The following is a 19,062-nucleotide window of genomic DNA, read 5'->3' as shown; positions in this document are numbered from 1 at the left end:
CAGGAATGAATATTCATATCCTTTAGTGAAGCAAAGAATTTGTGATGTTTACCCTCAAATACCCAGGGCAGAAATTAAATTTTCGACTGCTCACTAGTAACATTCATTATGGATAAAGCCTTTTCAAAGGCCTCTAAGTGGTCAATTATAGAAGTGGTTCCGTTTTTTGGAAAATTTAGGTACTGCAATCCTTTAAATAAGTCATTATTTCAGGTGTGTCATATACCTTATTAGATGTATCTTGGGCTTTCCTAGGGACCTTATTTTTGGGGCTGGAGCATTACCTATCTGTCCTTCTACTATGGGGAGACCCCCTACGTGCATTACTACTACTATTTGGGTAGCTGACTCCGCCCTCTGACTCACTACTAGAGATGCCCCCCTCCTCATCTGAGGTATAGCAGTTCCCTGAATTTATAACATGAGGTGATTGTCTATGTGGGAAGTTTATTTCTTTGTTTAAATTATTCTCTAAATTTCTGCAGTTCATTTCTGATTAATTCCTTAAAGGATTTAGAATTATCTGCATTATACTCATTGCTAATAGAGGGGTTTTCATTATGACGATACAGCCTTTTTAAACCACTTAACGTTCTTTGGCTTTGTGTGAGTTGTTTATTCAAATCTTCTATATGAGCTACTAAACTCTGGTTATATTTTTGTAAAGTGGCTATGTTTTGGGCAAATCTTAACAATATAAAGGAGAAGGGGGAGTGGGACAAGAAGGGGTTAAATAGCACTCTTTCCTATTAAGAGGTAATAATGCTGCATAATCTCAGCTAAAAGGTGGTATTGACAAGTTATTGTTTATTTAAAAACTAATTTTATTAACAAATTAAGGCTAAAATAAGGGATGTAATAAACATTACAACAACAAATGAAGGTGAAACCTAGTCATCCTATTGAAAACCGATTCCTAACTAGAGGTATAGAAGACAGGACACACAGCCAAACACCCCCCCCCCCCCTGTATTCCTGGCCGATAGCTGGAAACGTCAGCCAATTTCTATGCTAAGTTATCTGAGCTGAAATAAATCTTATTTTAGCTACAATGAAGGCAAGTTCTAAAATATATATACCGTTGCAAATATGAATTACTTAGCACTAAATATGACTAGTTAAACTACACAGGACTATGAAGATGAGCTTAAAATACAAATTATGCCATTTTAAAATTACTAACTGCAGTCTAGTTATAGTTACCAAATACCTTTGATTTAAATATTATATATATCAATCACGTATACTTTACCCCAAATAACCAAATCGATGTTTCAGAATTTCTTGTTTCACCTCATATGAATAAAGGTATTGCAATATGGATAATAAAAGGTAGCTCAATTTTGATTATAGTGATTGTGTCCCAATATGGCAGCAAAGTTATCAGTCAAAGATTTAGCAAACAGACAGCCTCTTCTATTCCTTTGCATGAGGTTATATCACGTGATATACCCCACACATTTGTATTCTAATCATTGGTGAAATTGGTATAATAGGCCCTCAGAGCTTGTCTCTGATTCGCTCTGGGATCTGAAAACCTCATAGGCTATTTGGTTTGGTATTTGTTTTAAACAGTCAATTCATTTGGCTGTCATACTAGTCTCAATCCCCTAGGGGGCAGCAAACAACCAGAAATGCAGTCTTACCATCAATGCTGCTACAGTTTAATTATCTAACCTATAAAATGTTTCTTTTAATTACTATAATTTTCAGTATTAATAAACTTATCTGGCCAACATATATGGGACCATATAGTGTCATTCTCTCTGATTATTTTAATATTAAATATGATTATAATTCTAGAAATCATATTAATAAGCAGCTCACTGTTAACCATCCTTCTTCACAGAATCATAGCATTCAACATCCTGGTATTGTATTGCATCTTAAATAAATACAGCACATTTCACGTTTCTAATAAGTTTTAAGTGCATAGATTCATGTTTATGATCAAGATTCATAGGACATCTTGTTTAGAAATCTAATTTTTCCATCAGTTTTTCCTTGCAATTTTTACTAGATTTCTGGAAAACAAAGAAAATTGTGTTTATCTTGAAATAAAGTAAATAAGTAAATATGTATTTATACCAATGCAGTTATTATTCAATATAACAGATATATGTATTTAACATAGTATAATTTTCAGATCTCTTTCTCTCTCCATATATATCATATATATACATATACTGTATACATATACTGTATATATATATATATATATATATATATATATATATATATATATATATATATATATATATATATATATGTGTTTTAAATATGATCTGTGTATTTTAAATTATTATGAGGATTTAGACACAATTTATTTATCTGAGATCTCACTTCTCATGTGCTGTAGGTAACTTGAGTTCAGATGCCTTCTCAACTGAGAATGTGTATCAGATCTCAGCAGGGACAATTTAACACCTAGATGAGGACAGCTTTATCCTCTGAGTAAATTTGTATATTCCCTTATTCTTGCAGAAGGACTGTCTGTTCCTTCCAGTGCTTCCTGTGATCTAAGTAATTATTTTTTTGGCTACATTAATTTAGAGATTTCAATCTGAGAAGGATATCCAGCAATAATTCTTTAGAAGTTATCTCTCTTCTGAGACCATGATCAAAGGCCCTTTAGATGTGACATTATCTCTTATAATTTGGGACCAATGTTTGTTTTTCTTTAGAAGTCCTGTCTATATTTCTTTTGTTCTACAAGTCTGTAGTTGAGAGCAAAAGGGAGGGGTTGATCTCACCCATTCCAGTGTTTGTTCGCAATGCAGCTAAATCAATTCATAGTAGGTATTGGCTAAATGAAATATTAGATTCTACAATGCATCTGTAGTTTATTTAATGTTACTCACAGATACCCTGACACTATTTAGTACCAAAGAAAACACCTTTCAATAATCTGTATGTACTATGTATTAAACAAAAATCTATACATACTTATATATATTTTTTTTTTTTTATTGAAGTCAACAACCAATACAGAGTATACAGAGTATAGAGTATGTCTCAGAACATTCACGAAACAATGGGTACAGAGCATAATTAGGAGACAATGTATTCTAGTATCTCAAAAATTTCCATACAATGTGGGCTATCACATACAGAGACTTCAGTTTTGTTTTAGAGTATAACAAATGTAATATAAGCAACAATGGTCCTCTCCTAGCTATATACAAAGAGAAGCAAGGTGGCTATTCAGATAAGTAAAAGACTAGGGAGGAGGTGACTCTATAGTTATATGGGGAAGAGGGACGCAGCGGGCAAGAGCCGCTCAGATATAATAGGGGAGGGGTGGGGGGGGGACGGGGGGGGCGGAGTCAATAGGTATGTCCTCATCAGGAACAAATTAGGTGGGACTAGAGTATTATTACTTGAAATAAACCAAATCACTCTGATCTAAGCCTTTGTAATACTTTGTATGTAGATCAACTATTTTAAAACATTGCACAACATTGTGTCCAACCAAAGATCTGGGGACTAGGGCCACACCAGGATGTACAGGTCATTATCTCATGCCACGTCTATACGGTACCATCTCGGCCGCCAATAGCACCGCACAGACATGGAACATTTAGAATCACTCATATTGTGGTTAAATAAATATGAAATGTAATAGAAAAAACCGACAACAATATAATATAAGGGACTCCTGGGTGAGCTCCTCTCCTGGGGCGATGTCAACTATAGACGATGTGGGAAAAAGGGAGTGGGGTATGACCCGCAGGCAACCAGTACCAGCGGGAAAGGGAGGAGAGGGGCTCAGTAGTAACCATAAGTGTGTAGCATAGGTAATGCCCATAAGAAACACATTTTCTAACAAGCAAGTCATACTATAACATATTCATGACAACAGTATCACCACTCATAATCTAACAACCAGAGGCTCCGAGAAAAGGTATTTCTCAGGTAATTAAAAATAAATCTTGCATAAACGTTGATACAGGTGTGTACGTAAAATAACCCAGACATATAAAGGCCACCTCAGATCAGCAAATACCTCAGCAGCACAGCATAAATACTAACTAGTGTTGAACAATGAACATATAGTATACCTAAAGTATATACAGTGGTGTGGGCCCCGAAATCAATCTTTACAGACCGCATTAGGGTTGTCATGAAAATACTATATGCACTATAAGGCGTTCATTTATAATAAACCTTATGAAACAACTTCTAGTGTATTGATAATGTTATTAGATTAGGTGAGGTTAGTAGGTAGACCATGTGATAACTAGGGCAATATGCTGTTAGTAGATATTGTAAAAATAAGGCTGTTTGGAGCCTTAACTGTTAGGGAGACAAATTGCGATCAGATATTTGGTAAAGAATAATAATATCTGCATCTAACCAGATAGAACATACCAGGGCGAAAATCAGTAACGTTCATTGCTCAACATATGTAGCTGCTTGAGTAAAATTTATAGGATGACAGTAACTTGTTAAGAATATGATTATTGCAAACACTTCAAGTAAGGGTTAACCTGAGGGCAGAGTGGAAGTAAAACCATAAGTGGATAATAGATCACAGCATCAGACATGGTAAGCATATCGTCATTAGTGTTACTTAGTGGGGCAGAGGGATAGCCTGAGAAACCTTTTAATGTATATGTATGACTACCCTAACAAACATAGATCTGCAATACTAAGGAGGAAAGGGGAACAATCAGAATGAGCTTTTATATATGCATCCCATCTATTATATTGAAGTAGTTACTGGGACTGAGAAAGGCGACCCTCCTTATACCTGTATTGTACATTATGACGTATCAAATGACTAAATAGAATATGTTGCAATGTATAATAGAGAGTTTATAAAAATTATAAGGTCCTGTAGTGCTGCAGTAGAAGCCTAACTGATTTTATGTGAAGGGCAAAATACAAACTAACTACGGTAGTGCCGGGTAGAATGCAGTAAGATAAACTAAGGACTAAGAGCATTAATGTCAAATTTTGTCAGGCAATAGATAGGTAATTAAAATTAAACAAGGGTAGCTTGGTAATAATTAAATGTGAGAGGGCTGTCTATTTCAACCCACCAACAGAGGGATTAACGAGAAATATTCCTCACCAGCGTTTAAGACCTAAGTAAAACATTTAGTGTGGGTATACATAGTGTTCCAGTTGTGTGGTGTCATAGCATAGATTGTACATATATGTATTGGGGACTCAGCACATAAACTCTCAGATTCAGTTTGTGCCGTTGTCAGTATAGTTATTCTTTAACCGATGCCCATAGGAAGTGTACCTCCCGCTCCTGACAGCGGCACTGAAATGAGCAACACATATAGCCAGCTACTTAGGTCCCGCACTTCACTTCTATGGCACAGGCTTGAAGAGTTGTGGGAGTCGATCCAACCATGAAGTGGAAAGCTTAGATCGGCTATGTGGATCGACTGGTGTGGCGCCGCTCTCTTAGGACCATCGATATATGCGCTCAACTCTGCTTCTGTGAACATTTCCGGAATGGTGTATTCATGAATCGGCATTCTCATGCTGGTCTGTGACCTCCTCAGACCCTGCCGCTGTGTGGAGGCTATCGGCCAAAATAGGTGAGAGGTATCCTGCAGACTGGCTTCCCTGTCATAATCCAGGAAACAGGGTACAAAGTCCACAGTAAGGCTGGAAGCCGGTAGTGAGGCCGAAGGTCTCTGTATTGCGGGTACTAGAGTAATCTTCTCCTTACGCCATTCTCGTGTTCCCAAGATATGAGCCTCAATCACCTGGTCATCTCCGTTAGGCAGGTCTAGGATGAGAGGTATCGTGGGAGAAGCAGGCAAGGGGTTAGTGCGCTGGATCACCACTGTTTGTTGTGCGATAGCATCGTTGATGGGTCTTATGGTCGCATCCCGCAGAGACTGAGCTAGTTCCACAAACTGCTCAGACATTTTCTTTTCCAGCCGTGCGAACAAGATTCCGATGGTATCATAGCATAACTGTGAATCCATGTCAGGAATATCACCGTGATCAGTAGCGATATTAAATTTGCAGCTTGCAGCACAGAGGCCACACTTGAGTTGTCTTAATGGCAAATAGTGAGAGGAAATGCTCCCTCAAGTCTCAGTAATCCAGCTTGCCCCAGAGCAGGCAATCAAAAGATAATACCCTGAAGGTTTACATAAAGTAGTTGCCCAATTGTGATAGTAGAAGGGAGTACTCTTATAGCATGGTTAGTCTTTCTCTCAGGCAATATTGCAGTGAGGGTCCGTAACCGTGTGTTAGGCCACAATCACAGCTGCGTGCTTTTGAGGTAAGGCTAGTAACTCCGCCATCAAAAATAAAAAATCTACTCCCATGTTCTTGCAAGGTCCCTGGTGAAAAGTAGGAGCATTTGTATACAATTATCTAGAAGAAAGTGCTTAAGACTCCATTAAGAAAAGAGAAATTTTACGGAGCTCCTTCAGTTTGCATCTACTCAGCATGGCGGTTGGCTCCGCCCCCTGTGCATACTTATATTTTTAATTATTTTATGTACCCATATCATTTTTAAATATTCATAATGAAATATTCAGTAAAATTACAAACATAATCCCACACATTTGTAAGTTAGATAGCATTGATACTGAATCACAAAAATTTAAATAACAGAATATATCAATAAATTGTTACCACAATTATGTACAAAATTATATTTTAGCAAAATAGCCTTAGTATAGGTTATCGATATATTATGTTATGTTATTACAATATCCAGCAAATATTTCAAAAATTTCAAAAAATGTTGTTTTACCTTTATAGAGATGTGTGGTATTAGGTTTGTAATTTTACTATATATTTCATTATGAATATTTCAAAATGATATGGGTACATGAAATAGTTAAAAATATAAGTATGTATAGATTTTTGTTTTATACATAGTACATCCTGAACTTTTAAATGTACGAATAAAATTTGGAGTTTTATATAACCAAGTCTGGATATCCTTGATGGTTGAGTGCAGAGTATACCTGTCTTTCAACACCTGCACCGTTTACGTGACCAGCCCCCTTTGTAAGTGTCGACGCTGAAGAAACACCATAGGTAAGAGCCGGAGCCCTGAGCCCTGGAAGTTTGGCCATTTTTGTTGCTTATATATACTGTATATATATACATATATACACTGCTTCTTGTGTACATAAAACAGTAGTTATTAAGTACCATTTGAGATATACTGTATATCTATATATTTTGATATTATTTAGTACAAATGATATAGAAAACTAAAATATATTTTTTTGCTAAGCCACTTCATTTTCTAGCTCTTGAGCAGATACATCACTTTAATGCCAGCAGGAACAGCGAGAACTCGGAAAGCAAAGGTCAAATTCTCTATCAGATGGAAAAGAAAAATATGACATGAAAAGTTTCTTACCAGCATTAAATTATATATGAAGAGGTGAACTTCATGTAAGAAACTATCTGAACTAATGCCAGGGCATTGGAAGCAGAAATGCTGTGCTATCAAAAGCCTGTAAGAAAAAAAATGCTCAGTGTTTTATCTTAGATTCAGGGAGAAAGATATTTTTTTAATTCTTTCAAAAAAAAGGAAAAATCCTTTTGTAAGCAAATCACAAAAGTGATATACAGGTAATACCTTTAATAACTAACTAATAGTGGCTCCATTCTTATGTACAAGTGAAGCTCAGTTATATTTATGTACAGTATACAAGTTGAACATCTAAACATTGCAACAACACAAAGAAGATAAAGCTACACTAATAATCCATTCATATTATATATATATATCCTGCATTAGCGCACTTTTCAGCGTGTTAAGGTAAGTATTTTTAGCTACAGGTGAACTTTTTACCTGTAGCTTCAAAACATTTACATTTGTGTAACGAAAATGAATGTAAATGTTTTAAGTACAGGCAACAAATATTTGGGGAAACGAATTTCCTCGAATATCCGAAATGAAAATTTAGTCCGAAACAAAATATTTTGGCCTGCACATGTCTAGTATACAGTATAAATATTCCTATTTGATGAATCTAATAATACTCTGTAACAAGCATTGGAATATGCAAATTAGGTTAAAAAGATCAAATACAAACTAACAGCATAGAGCAGACAAATCGTCATTACATTTTCACAATCCAGGCAACAATGACAGTGACCACCTCTATAATAGCCAAAGTTTTAGCAGTTTGCTGGGTTGGAGCATTCAGGTGTGTGTTAACACAATGCCAAGGAGGAAAGACATCAGCAATGATCTTAGAGAAGCTATTGTTGCTGCCCATCAATCTGGGAAGGGTTATAAGGCCATTCCCAAATAATTTAAAGTCCATCATTCTACAGTGAGAAAGATTATTCACAAGAGAAAATCATTCAAGACAGTTGCCAATATTCTCAGGAGTGGACGTCCCAGCAAATTCACCCCAAGGTCAGACCATGCAATGCTCAGAGAAATTGCAAAAAATCCAAGAGTTAGCATGTTAAATATTAACGTTCATGACAGTACAATTAGAAAAAGACTGAACAAGTATGGTTTGTATGGAAGGGTTGCCAGGAGAAAGCCTCTTCTTTATAAAAAGAACATGGCAGCACGGCTTAGGTTTGCAAAGTTGCATCTGAACAAACCACAAGACTTCTGAAACAATGTCCTTTGGACAGACAAGACAAAGTGGAGATGTTTGGCCATAATGCACAATGCCACTTTGGCGGAAACCAAACATAGCATATCAGCACAAACACCTCATACCAACTGTCAAGCACGGTGGTGGAGGGGTGATGATTTGGGCTTGTTTTGCAGCCACAGGACCTGGGCACTTTGCAGTCATTGGGGCATATGTATCAAGCTCCATATGGAGCTTGATGTCCCGTGTTTCTGCAGTCACAAAGACCGCTGCTTCATAACCTGTCCGCCTGCTCTGAGCAGGCGGACACACATCACCGCAAATCAACCCGATCTAGTACGATCGGGTTGATTGACACCCCCCTGCTGGTGGCCGATTGGCCGCGAGTCAGCAGGGGGCAGCGTTGCACCAGCAGCTCTTGTGAGCTGCTGGTGCAATGCTGAATACGGCGAGCGTATTGCTCGCCGTATTCAGCGAAGTCTGGCGGACCTGATCCGCACTGTCGGATCAGGTCCACCAGACTTTGATAACTAGAGGCAATTGAGTCAATCATAAACTCCTCTGTATACCAAAGTATCCTAGAGTTACATTTGAGGCAATCTGTCTGACAGCTAAAGCTTGGCCAAAGCTGGGTCATGCAACAGGACAATGATCCCAAGCACACCAGCAAATCTACAACAGAATGGATGAAAAAGAAAAGAATCAAGGTATTGCAATGGCCCAGTCAAAGTCCAAACCTCAACCTGATTAAAATGCTGTGGCGGAACCTTAAGAGAGCTGTGCATAAACAAATGCCTGCAAACCTCAATGAACTGAAGCAACGTTGTAAAGAAGAATGGGCCAAAATTCCTCCACCACAATGTGAAAGACTGATAAAGTCATACAGAAAACTAATAGTTATTGAATCATAATGTGTACTTAGTTTTGTCACACATGACTTCTCCATTTTGACTTTATTTTTTGCTAAGGACCAGATGATTGCTATTAGGTCCTGATACGTAAAAACAAAGAATTTAAAGAGGGTGTACTTTCTTTTTTGGATGACTGTATATAAGTGCATTGGAGCCCTTTGCAGTTAAGTAGATAAAAACATGTAAAATCCTATTTATGCAATATTCATATTTAATGAAATGTTAGTGCATATTTACTGTAAATATTTCACATTCCAATGTTCTGCACAAATAATATTTTCTATGTATTTATAAATAGATATTCCTATAATACTGTATATCTGTATATATCTGTACCTCTCTCTATATATATATATGTATTATTTGTAATAGTCTGAGGACGGGGTCACTCCCCGAAAACGTTCACTAGAATAAAACTTTTTTTCACGATTACAACGGCGAGTGCTCTCTTTGGCCTTCATATATATATAATATTTAGCCGGTGGCCCAGCACTCCTTCCACTCATGTGTTATCAATGCCTGGGTGCAATCCTCACGGGGATTAGATACAAATGTACAGGTGCAGGAGGGCACTCACAGGACTTCTAAAGCAAATAATCTGAATTTATTTCCAAATGTGTTATAACATTAATTTGAATGTCGACGTTTCAACCTCATCATGAAACTTCTTCAAGACAAGTTACAATTAGAGTAGAGCAGCATGCATCCACTCACGACGGCGTCTAAGCCAAACTCCCAATAGAACAGAGATAGATGAAGTCCTGTATGTATATATATATATATATATATATATATATATATATATATATATATATATATATATATATACTCATTTAACATATTCTTCTATTCTAGCTTTTTTTTTAGCATTTTTTGCTCCATTGACTTCTGTGGGGGAATAGGTTATTGCTCATGCAATATTGTAAGTTTGGCTTTTTACGCTTGTTGTGTTAGAACATGGGTGATCATTTTTTACTTTCAACTTGTAATAGGAGCACAACCTGACGTTTGCAAAAATCTTACATCTAGTGCAGTTCACGTTTGAGGGGAAGTGTAAATAATGCTCCACTTGTAATCTTGTAATAAAAATAACAAAAATATACTGGATTTGTTAAAGGGACATTAAACACTTTGAGATGCTTATATAAAATGATAAATCGAATATATGCTATATGCTTTCATTACTTATTTTGTCCCCTTTTCCTGTAATTCCACTCTGAAATTGTGAGCTTTACAGCTCCTAATAATGAGACAATGTAATAACACTTACTATGAATTTGAACTCCTAGGGCAAAATGGATGTAGATTTACTTCATGTGGTACGTAGCCCATTGTACGGCATATCGTAGATCTGCGTCCATAATTCTGGATGCCCTAGCAGTCTCAGTTGTCAAGTGGGAGGTAAGGTGGGACCCCATCACAAACTACCCCTCTACATTATTAACCCCTAAACCACCACAACTCCATTGCAAACTACTCCTTTACACAATTAACTCCATAAACCACCACAACCCCAAATTGCAAACTACTACAATACTCTAGTTAACCCTAAACTTCCACAACCACAAATCACAAACTACCCCCTCTACACTATTAACCCCAAAACCGCCACACCCTCGCATTGCAAATTAACCCACTACACTATTTTTTTTAACTTTTTTTATAATCAACTTTATTTATTTCAAGTCATAAGTAAGCAATATATGTTGATTCCATTTTGAAAGTAAAACATGTAACATAAACCATGTCCATAACATCATTTTGAATGCCATCTCTATAATTTAATCATGTCTGGCCAAAGGTGATATTGTGTATCAGTGCTTGGAGAGTTAAATCAATGTCAATTCTAGGGCTAGGTTAGTGCCCTGATTGATTTCTGGTTTGTCATTTGCTCCAAATAGTGTGACCATGTTATTTTCATTTCTGTGTATATATGTTAATTTTATCTGTTTTTAATACAATTCTTCTAGTGGGATCAAATCAGAAACCTTTTTGATGCACATTTCTATGTGAGGTGTATATTTGCTCTTCCAATTTTTGGCTATTAGTTATTTGATACTATTTGTCATTATATAAAATAGTTTGAGATAGGGTTTGTATTTGATTTTGGGTGGTTTGGTCTAAACGTATTTGGTATTCCTAATATATGTTCTCTCTCATCAATAACTTCTCCAAAAGTGTAGTATTAAGTTATAGACATGTGCTTTTTGATTCGGAACGAATCAAAATTCGGACTAATTTCTTAAATTAGGAGATTCGGATCGATTCAGATTTCCGAATTACGATAGTACCGAATCTACCGAATAAATCCGAATTAGTTCAGATTTATTCGTTACATTCGGATGGCCATGGATTACACTAGTATTGTACAGTATATTAGGTTACATCACTATGCTATGGGTTACACCTAATATACAGTACATAATACTAGTCTAATACACAGCACATCCCACATAACACATACCGAAATTACGAATTTTGCTGAATTTATTCGAATCCGAAACTAATCCGAAACAAATTCATTTGAATTTTTCCGAATTTGAATCGATCCGAACCGAAATTCGAAACCATCTGAATCGATTTGAACCGAACCGAAACAAATTTTTCCGCCATGCACAAGTCTATTAAGTTACATCACCACCACATATGAGCCATTCTGCTTCCTACATGATTACATCTCCAGCAAGTGTTTTTGGTATTGTGGTATAATCTATGTATCCTCTGTGGTGTGAGGTACCATCTATGTAGTATATTCAAGTTTATTTCTTGTATAGAAGTAGAGATGGGGGATTTTAGAGTTGCTTGAAATATTTGTAGGCTCACCTGTGGTAGTATTATAATGCCTATGTCTCTTTGCCAACTTTCTAAGTAGGTCGGTATATTTCCAGGGATGGTGCATGTTGATATTTTAGATAGAGTACGTTGACTGGAACATAGTAGTTCATCATTTATCTGTGGTCCGTTCATGTTTCTAGCTTGTTTATGTGTTGTGAATAGATGATGTACTCATCTGTAATAAACTACTTTTCAAAGCACATAAGGCCTTGAGCTATAACCTCTTCTTGAGTTTTCAATTGTTCATTGGATACTACGGTGTGTATTGGCAAATCATTTGTATTTGGATCATATTTGTTTGTAGTTATGTGTCGTCTTAGGTCTAGTTCCCCATTTTCCACCAGGTAGGTATTGGGAGAGGGTTTAGAGGAGATATGGGGAAAGTGTATTAAAATTTCCCCCCTTGATTATAGGATAGAACAAAATGTTTTTGTTTTTAATAATGTTTATAGACCAACATAATCTGCTTAGGTTTGACGTGTTAGTAATATGTTCCAGGATGACCCATCCTTTGTATTTCTTATGTATATTCCAGTCTTTTATATGTTGCAAGAAAATGGCAGTCCTATGAAGTAGTAAACTAGGTGCTCCCAGGCCTCCCTTTGATGTTTGTGTCATTATGGTCATCTTATTTTTTTTTTATTCCATATGAAATATGATAGATATTTTTGTAATATTGGGAGATATGTGTCAGGGAGTAGAAGCAGGAAGGTTTGTAATATATATAGAATTCTAGGGAATATGTTAATTTTAAATAAGATTAATTCTTCCAAGCCAAGATAGTTTTTTGGATCTCCAGCTAGATAAATCTCATATTACAATATCTTTTACCGGTATATATTTCAATTTAAAGGTAGATTCTACTGTAGGTGTGAGGTATATGCCTAAGTAATTTAAGGAGTTACATTGCCTTGTAAAAGAAGTTAGTGTGTTGATTGTTTCTAAAGTTGCCTTATCCAAAGAAATATTTAATAGTTCTTATTTAGACAGATTTATCAAAAAGTGGGAATGATTCTGAAAGGTTTGGAATTCGTCAAGAAGGTGTGGTAATGAGTTAATTAGGTTAGTCAGGGAGAACAGAATGTCATCTGCAACCAATGAGATAGTATACATATGTGGGCCTACTTGAATTCTGTTTATGTTGGGATTTTATTGGATCTTAGTGGCTAGAGTTTCTATAACACAAGCAAATAGTATGGGAGATAGTGGGCAGCCCTGTTTCATACCATTTGAAATTGTGAAGGGGTCAGATAATATGCCATTAAGGAGAATGTTTGCACTTGGGTCATTATATAGGGAGAATATACAGTCTATCATTATGTCTCCAAAATCCATGGAGATCAGTGTGGCTCTTAAGAAGTCCCAGGCAACATGGTCAAATGCCTTCTCCGTGTCAGTGGATAAGAAAACTAAGGGTATTCTGTTATTTGTTGCATAATTGATCACATTTAAGGCCCTGACCGTGTTATCTTTCCCCTCCCTTCCAGGAACAAAGCCCACTTGATCAAAATGTTTAAGTTCTAGGAGTATTGAGTTCATTCTGTTTGCTAATATTTTAGAGTATATTTTTATGTCCGAGTTCAACAGGGATATAGGTCTGTCATTTGCGGGTGATTTGTTTAGTTTTAGTAAAATGATTATGTAAGCTTCTAGGGCCATTTTTTGAAAAAGGATGAGAACCATCAATTCCATTAAAATAAGATCCCATATGTGGTAGAGGTATTTCCTGGAATTTTGCGTAATACTTGTAAGTAAACCCATCTGGACCTGGTGATTTTACTGTTGGCAGATCTTTTATACATTTTTGTATCTCTTCTATAGATATTGATTCATCTAATTTTTCTCATTTTATTCATGATAGCGTAGGTAAGTTTAGTCTAGAGAGGTAACATTGGATTTGTTCAAATCTATCCATACTTCTACAAGTATGGATAGATTTGAACAAATCCAATGTTACCTCTCTAGACTCAACCTAACTATGCTATCATAAATACAACGAAAGTTAGTAGGTAAGGAATTCTTTAAATTGTAAAAGTTACTGTAGTAAGATCGGAAGACTTCAGCTATTGAATGGGATGAATATTGTAGTTTATGTTGCTTATCTTTAATTTAAAGTATGTAAGATTTTTAAATTCTTTTCTTAACATGTGAGTACCCCACTGCACTATTAATCCCTAAACTGCAACAACCTCCATCGCAAATTAGCCCTCTACACTATTAACCCCTAAAAAAAATCACACACCCACATACCCCACTACTCAATTAACCCCTAAACCACCACAACCCCCAGCACAAAACATCCACTAACATCTATACCCCCTAACCAGCTAAGTCCCCTGACAACCCCCACCGCAAAATATCCGCTAGCATCTAAACCCCTAACCAGATAACCCCCCTACCCTAACACCCCCCTAAAATTAAAGCCCTACTTTAAAAAAAAAAAACACCTCTAAATAAAAAAAAACCTATACTAACACTAATTACAATAAATATACCGAATATCACAAAGAAAAAAATGTGAAATAAATGTGATAACAAAAATCATAAAAGGAAAATCAAATAAAGTTCTGAATCAAGGATATGTCTGTGTCCTCTGGATGAGTTTTTCAGCTTGTTAGCATTCCTCAGTGAGATCCCATATAAAAGGAAACAGAAAATTGCAACATAGTGTGAATCTGTAACAGCACATTGAGGAAGTAGTTGTTTTGTAACAAATGACTATTCACATTTGTTGGAGCTTTCGACTAAGCTCAAGGATATGCACACTCCCACTTTATACTGATGGGAAAACAGTACACTAGGCAAAACTTGGATACAAATTTATTTTAAAATATATAAAAGCGTCACATAAGCCTTGATAACACCACAATGTAAGGGTACAAAAGCAGATATGCTGTAACAAATGCTTCAAATCGCCAAACTTGCAAAGAGGTAAATGGATCAGCAGGAGTGTTACCAGCTGAACCCAAAACCTCTTTAGTAGCAAGACAATAGCGCTAAGCCCCCAGGTGTCCTGGCTAGTGTAGAGACGCAATAAAACTCAATATAGAACAGTTCAGTTCCGACGTACGTTTCGCTGGTATGCTTTGTCAAGGAATGTTAGTGCGCATGTCCAAAGGTCCTTTTAAACAATCCATTGATGAGTTTCTGCCAGGTTTGTGGTTACATCCTCCATTTTGGAAGTTGGCATTTAGGTAATTTGTCATTAAACAACTCGTATGTTTTTCAACTTCTTTTAGTTTTATACATTTTGTTGATATATGCATAGATGTTAAGATGGATAACCAGAATTGGGAAATTATGCATTATAATGTTATAGCATTATACATATATGCAAAACTTCAAAAAACATAATCACATTGTGCCTGCAATTAGTGTCTATACTGATGATATATGTAGGTATTTGTTTTTTTAACCCCTTATTGTGAAGGTATTAGTTATGTATTAGGATGTTGAGGTTACTGTTTCTAACTATGTGTTTAATTTTACATTTGGGGTTCCATATATTGAAAATAAGTTTGTGAAACATTCTAAAACTACCTAGCACTGACAATATAAGTGTGGACAAAGTAAAAAAAAATATAATAAAAAAAATATAAAATATATAATAAAAAAAAAAAAACATTAAAAATTAAAAAAAATGGATTTCAAAATCTTTATTAAGACCATTGGGTATGAAGCTATCCATAATATGGATCCACTTCATTTCCAATTGTCCCAATCTATTCTGTGTGTCTCCTCCCTTCCAATTCTGTTCTAATTTCCTAATGCCCAGAAATTCCAAATCCTTTACATTTCTATTGTGCTTTTTATCAAAGTGAGATGATACTGTATGATTAGCATAACCCTTTTCAATATTGTAAATATGCTCATTCATCCTAATTTTTAGAAGTCTAGAGGTACGCCCTATACAGGGAGTGCAGAATTATTAGGCAAATTAGTATTTTGACCACATCATCCTCTTTATGCATGTTGTCTTACTCCAAGCTGTATAGGCTCGAAAGCCTACTACCAATTAAGCATATTAGGTGATGTGCATCTCTGTTATGAGAAGGGGTGTGGTCTAATGACATCAACACCCTATATCAGGTGTGCATAATTATTAGGCAACTTCCTTTCCTTTGGCAAAATGAGTCAAAAGAAGGACTTGACAGGCTCAGAAAAGTCAAAAATAGTGAGATATCTTGCAGAGGGATGCAGCACTCTTAAAATTGCAAAGCTTCTGAAGCGTGATCATCGAACAATCAAGCGTTTCATTCAAAATAGTCAACAGGGTCGCAAGAAGTGTGTGGAAAAACCAAGGCGCAAAATAACTGCCCATGAACTGAGAAAAGTCAAGCGTGCAGCTGCCAAGATGCCACTTGCCACCAGTTTGGCCATATTTCAGAGCTGCAACATCACTGGAGTGCCCAAAAGCACAAGGTGTGCAATACTCAGAGACATGGCCAAGGTAAGAAAGGCTGAAAGACGACCACCACTGAACAAGACTCACAAGCTGAAACGTCAAGACTGGGCCAAGAAATATCTCAAGACTGATTTTTCTAAGGTTTTATGTACGGGTATAAAAGAAGAAAATCTAATGACATGGCCTCCTTGTTCACCTGATCTGAACCCCATTGAGAACCTGTGGTCCATCATCAAATGTGAGATTTACAAGGAGGGAAAACAGTACACCTCTCTGAACAGTGTCTGGGAGTGTGGTTGCTGCTGCACGCAATGTTGATGGTGAACAGATCAAAACACTGACAGAATCCATGGATGGCAGGCTTTTGAGTGTCCTTGCAAAGAAAGGTGGCTATATTGGGCACTGATTTGTTTTTGTTTTGTTTTTGAATGTCAGAAATGTATATTTGTGAATGTTGAGATGTTATATTGGTTTCACTGGTAAAAATAAATAATTGAAATGTGTATATATTTGTTTTTTGTTAAGTTGCCTAATAATTATGCACAGTAATAGTCACCTGCACACAGATATCCCCCTAAAATAGCTATAACTAAAAACAAACTAAAAACTACTTCCAAAACTCTTCAGCTTTGATATTAATGAGTTTTTTGGGTTCATTGAGAACATGGTTGTTGTTCAATAATAAAATTAATCCTCAAAAATACAACTTGCCTAATAATTCTGCACTGCCTGTATAGATTAAATTGCATGAGCATCGTAACATGTAAATTACGTTTTTGCTATTGCAAGTAATAAATTGATCTATACTGTACTCCCTTTTGTTATCTCCAGAAATTTTTTTTTTACAGAATTTTGGAGTTTTTTTCATAAATTTGCAAGCATTGCAGAATTGACACTTTCTAAAACCCATTTCAGATGGTAGCAACCAATTTTTTACTTTGTTGTTGTCTACTTCTTTAATACATTGGGATAGTTGAAACTTAAGATTGGGAACCTTTCTAAAAATTATGTTAGGTCCATCGCCTAAAAATTTATTTAATGCTGCATCTCTTGTGAGAATTCCCCAGTGTTTTTGTATGATGTTCCTAAGTTCTCCACTCTGAGTGCTATGTTGGAAGATAAGTCTATTTGCTAGTTTATCATCAGTGAATTTCTTATTTTTGATTTTATATTTTAATAAATCTGACCTGTCCATGTTGGTTACTTCTTCTATTTTTTCATCTAGAAAATTAGCTGGATAATTTTTCTCTAAAAAACGTTTTTTTAGGATTTGAGATTGAACCTTATACATATCTTGTTCTTTACAATTACGTCTCAGTCGAACGAATTGACCTTTAGGGACATTTTTAAGCCAATGTTTTTGATGACAACTTTCAAGGCTTATGTAATTGTTTACATCTATGCTTTTAAAAAAGTTTTTCGACTTCAACATTTCATTCTCAATGTATATTTCAAGGTCTAAAAATTCTACCTTGGTTTGACTATAATTCCAAGTTAGAGCTACTTTGAACTCATTTGTTTTCAAATATTCCATGAATTCAAGTAATTGGTTCTCACTTCCTGACCATATGAAGAAAAGGTCATCTATGTAGCGATGATAAGACACCAGATATTGCGCCCAGCTAGAGTTGTAAATATATTGATTTTCCCAATTGGCCATATATAAATTGGCATAGCTGGGCGCAAATCTGGTGCCCATCGCTGTGCCTCCTACTTGCAAATAATATTGGTGGTTGAACCAAAAGTAGTTGGTTTCTAGAATTATAGCTATGCTGTCTAATATAAACTCAAGTTGTTTTTTATCCAAAGAGTCATCTTTTTCTAGGATGTTTTTTACTGATGCTATGCCAAGATTTTTGTCTATTATGGTATAAAGTGACGTGACATCACTAGTCACCAACCACCAATTTGGATTCCACTCGAGTTTTTCTAAATGGTTAAGGATACTTAAGGTATCTTTCAAATATGATTTTGTCTTTACGACATAAGTCTGTAAAAATTGGTCTATATATGCCGATAAGTTGCTTGTGAGGGAATTAACCCCCGACACTATGGGTCTACCCGGGGGGTTAGATGGATCCTTGTGTATTTTCGGCAGTATATAAAAAGTGGGGGTTTTTGGAAATTGGTTGTAGATATATTGATATTCTTTTTTATTCACAATGCCTGTTTTTAAGCCTTTTTCCAAGTGAAGTTCAAGTCTTTTTTTAAATTTTATTATTGGATTACTATCAAGTTCGATATATACCTCAGTGTTTTTAAGTTGTCTAAGACATTCCTCATTGTATTTAGTTTTATCCATGATAACTGTCCCTCCGCCCTTGTCCATGGGCTTTATGACTATCTTATC

This window comes from Bombina bombina, chromosome 1 (assembly GCF_027579735.1).
Source record: "Bombina bombina isolate aBomBom1 chromosome 1, aBomBom1.pri, whole genome shotgun sequence".
Classification (NCBI taxonomy): domain Eukaryota; kingdom Metazoa; phylum Chordata; class Amphibia; order Anura; family Bombinatoridae; genus Bombina; species Bombina bombina.
This window is presented reverse-complemented; position numbering follows the sequence as displayed.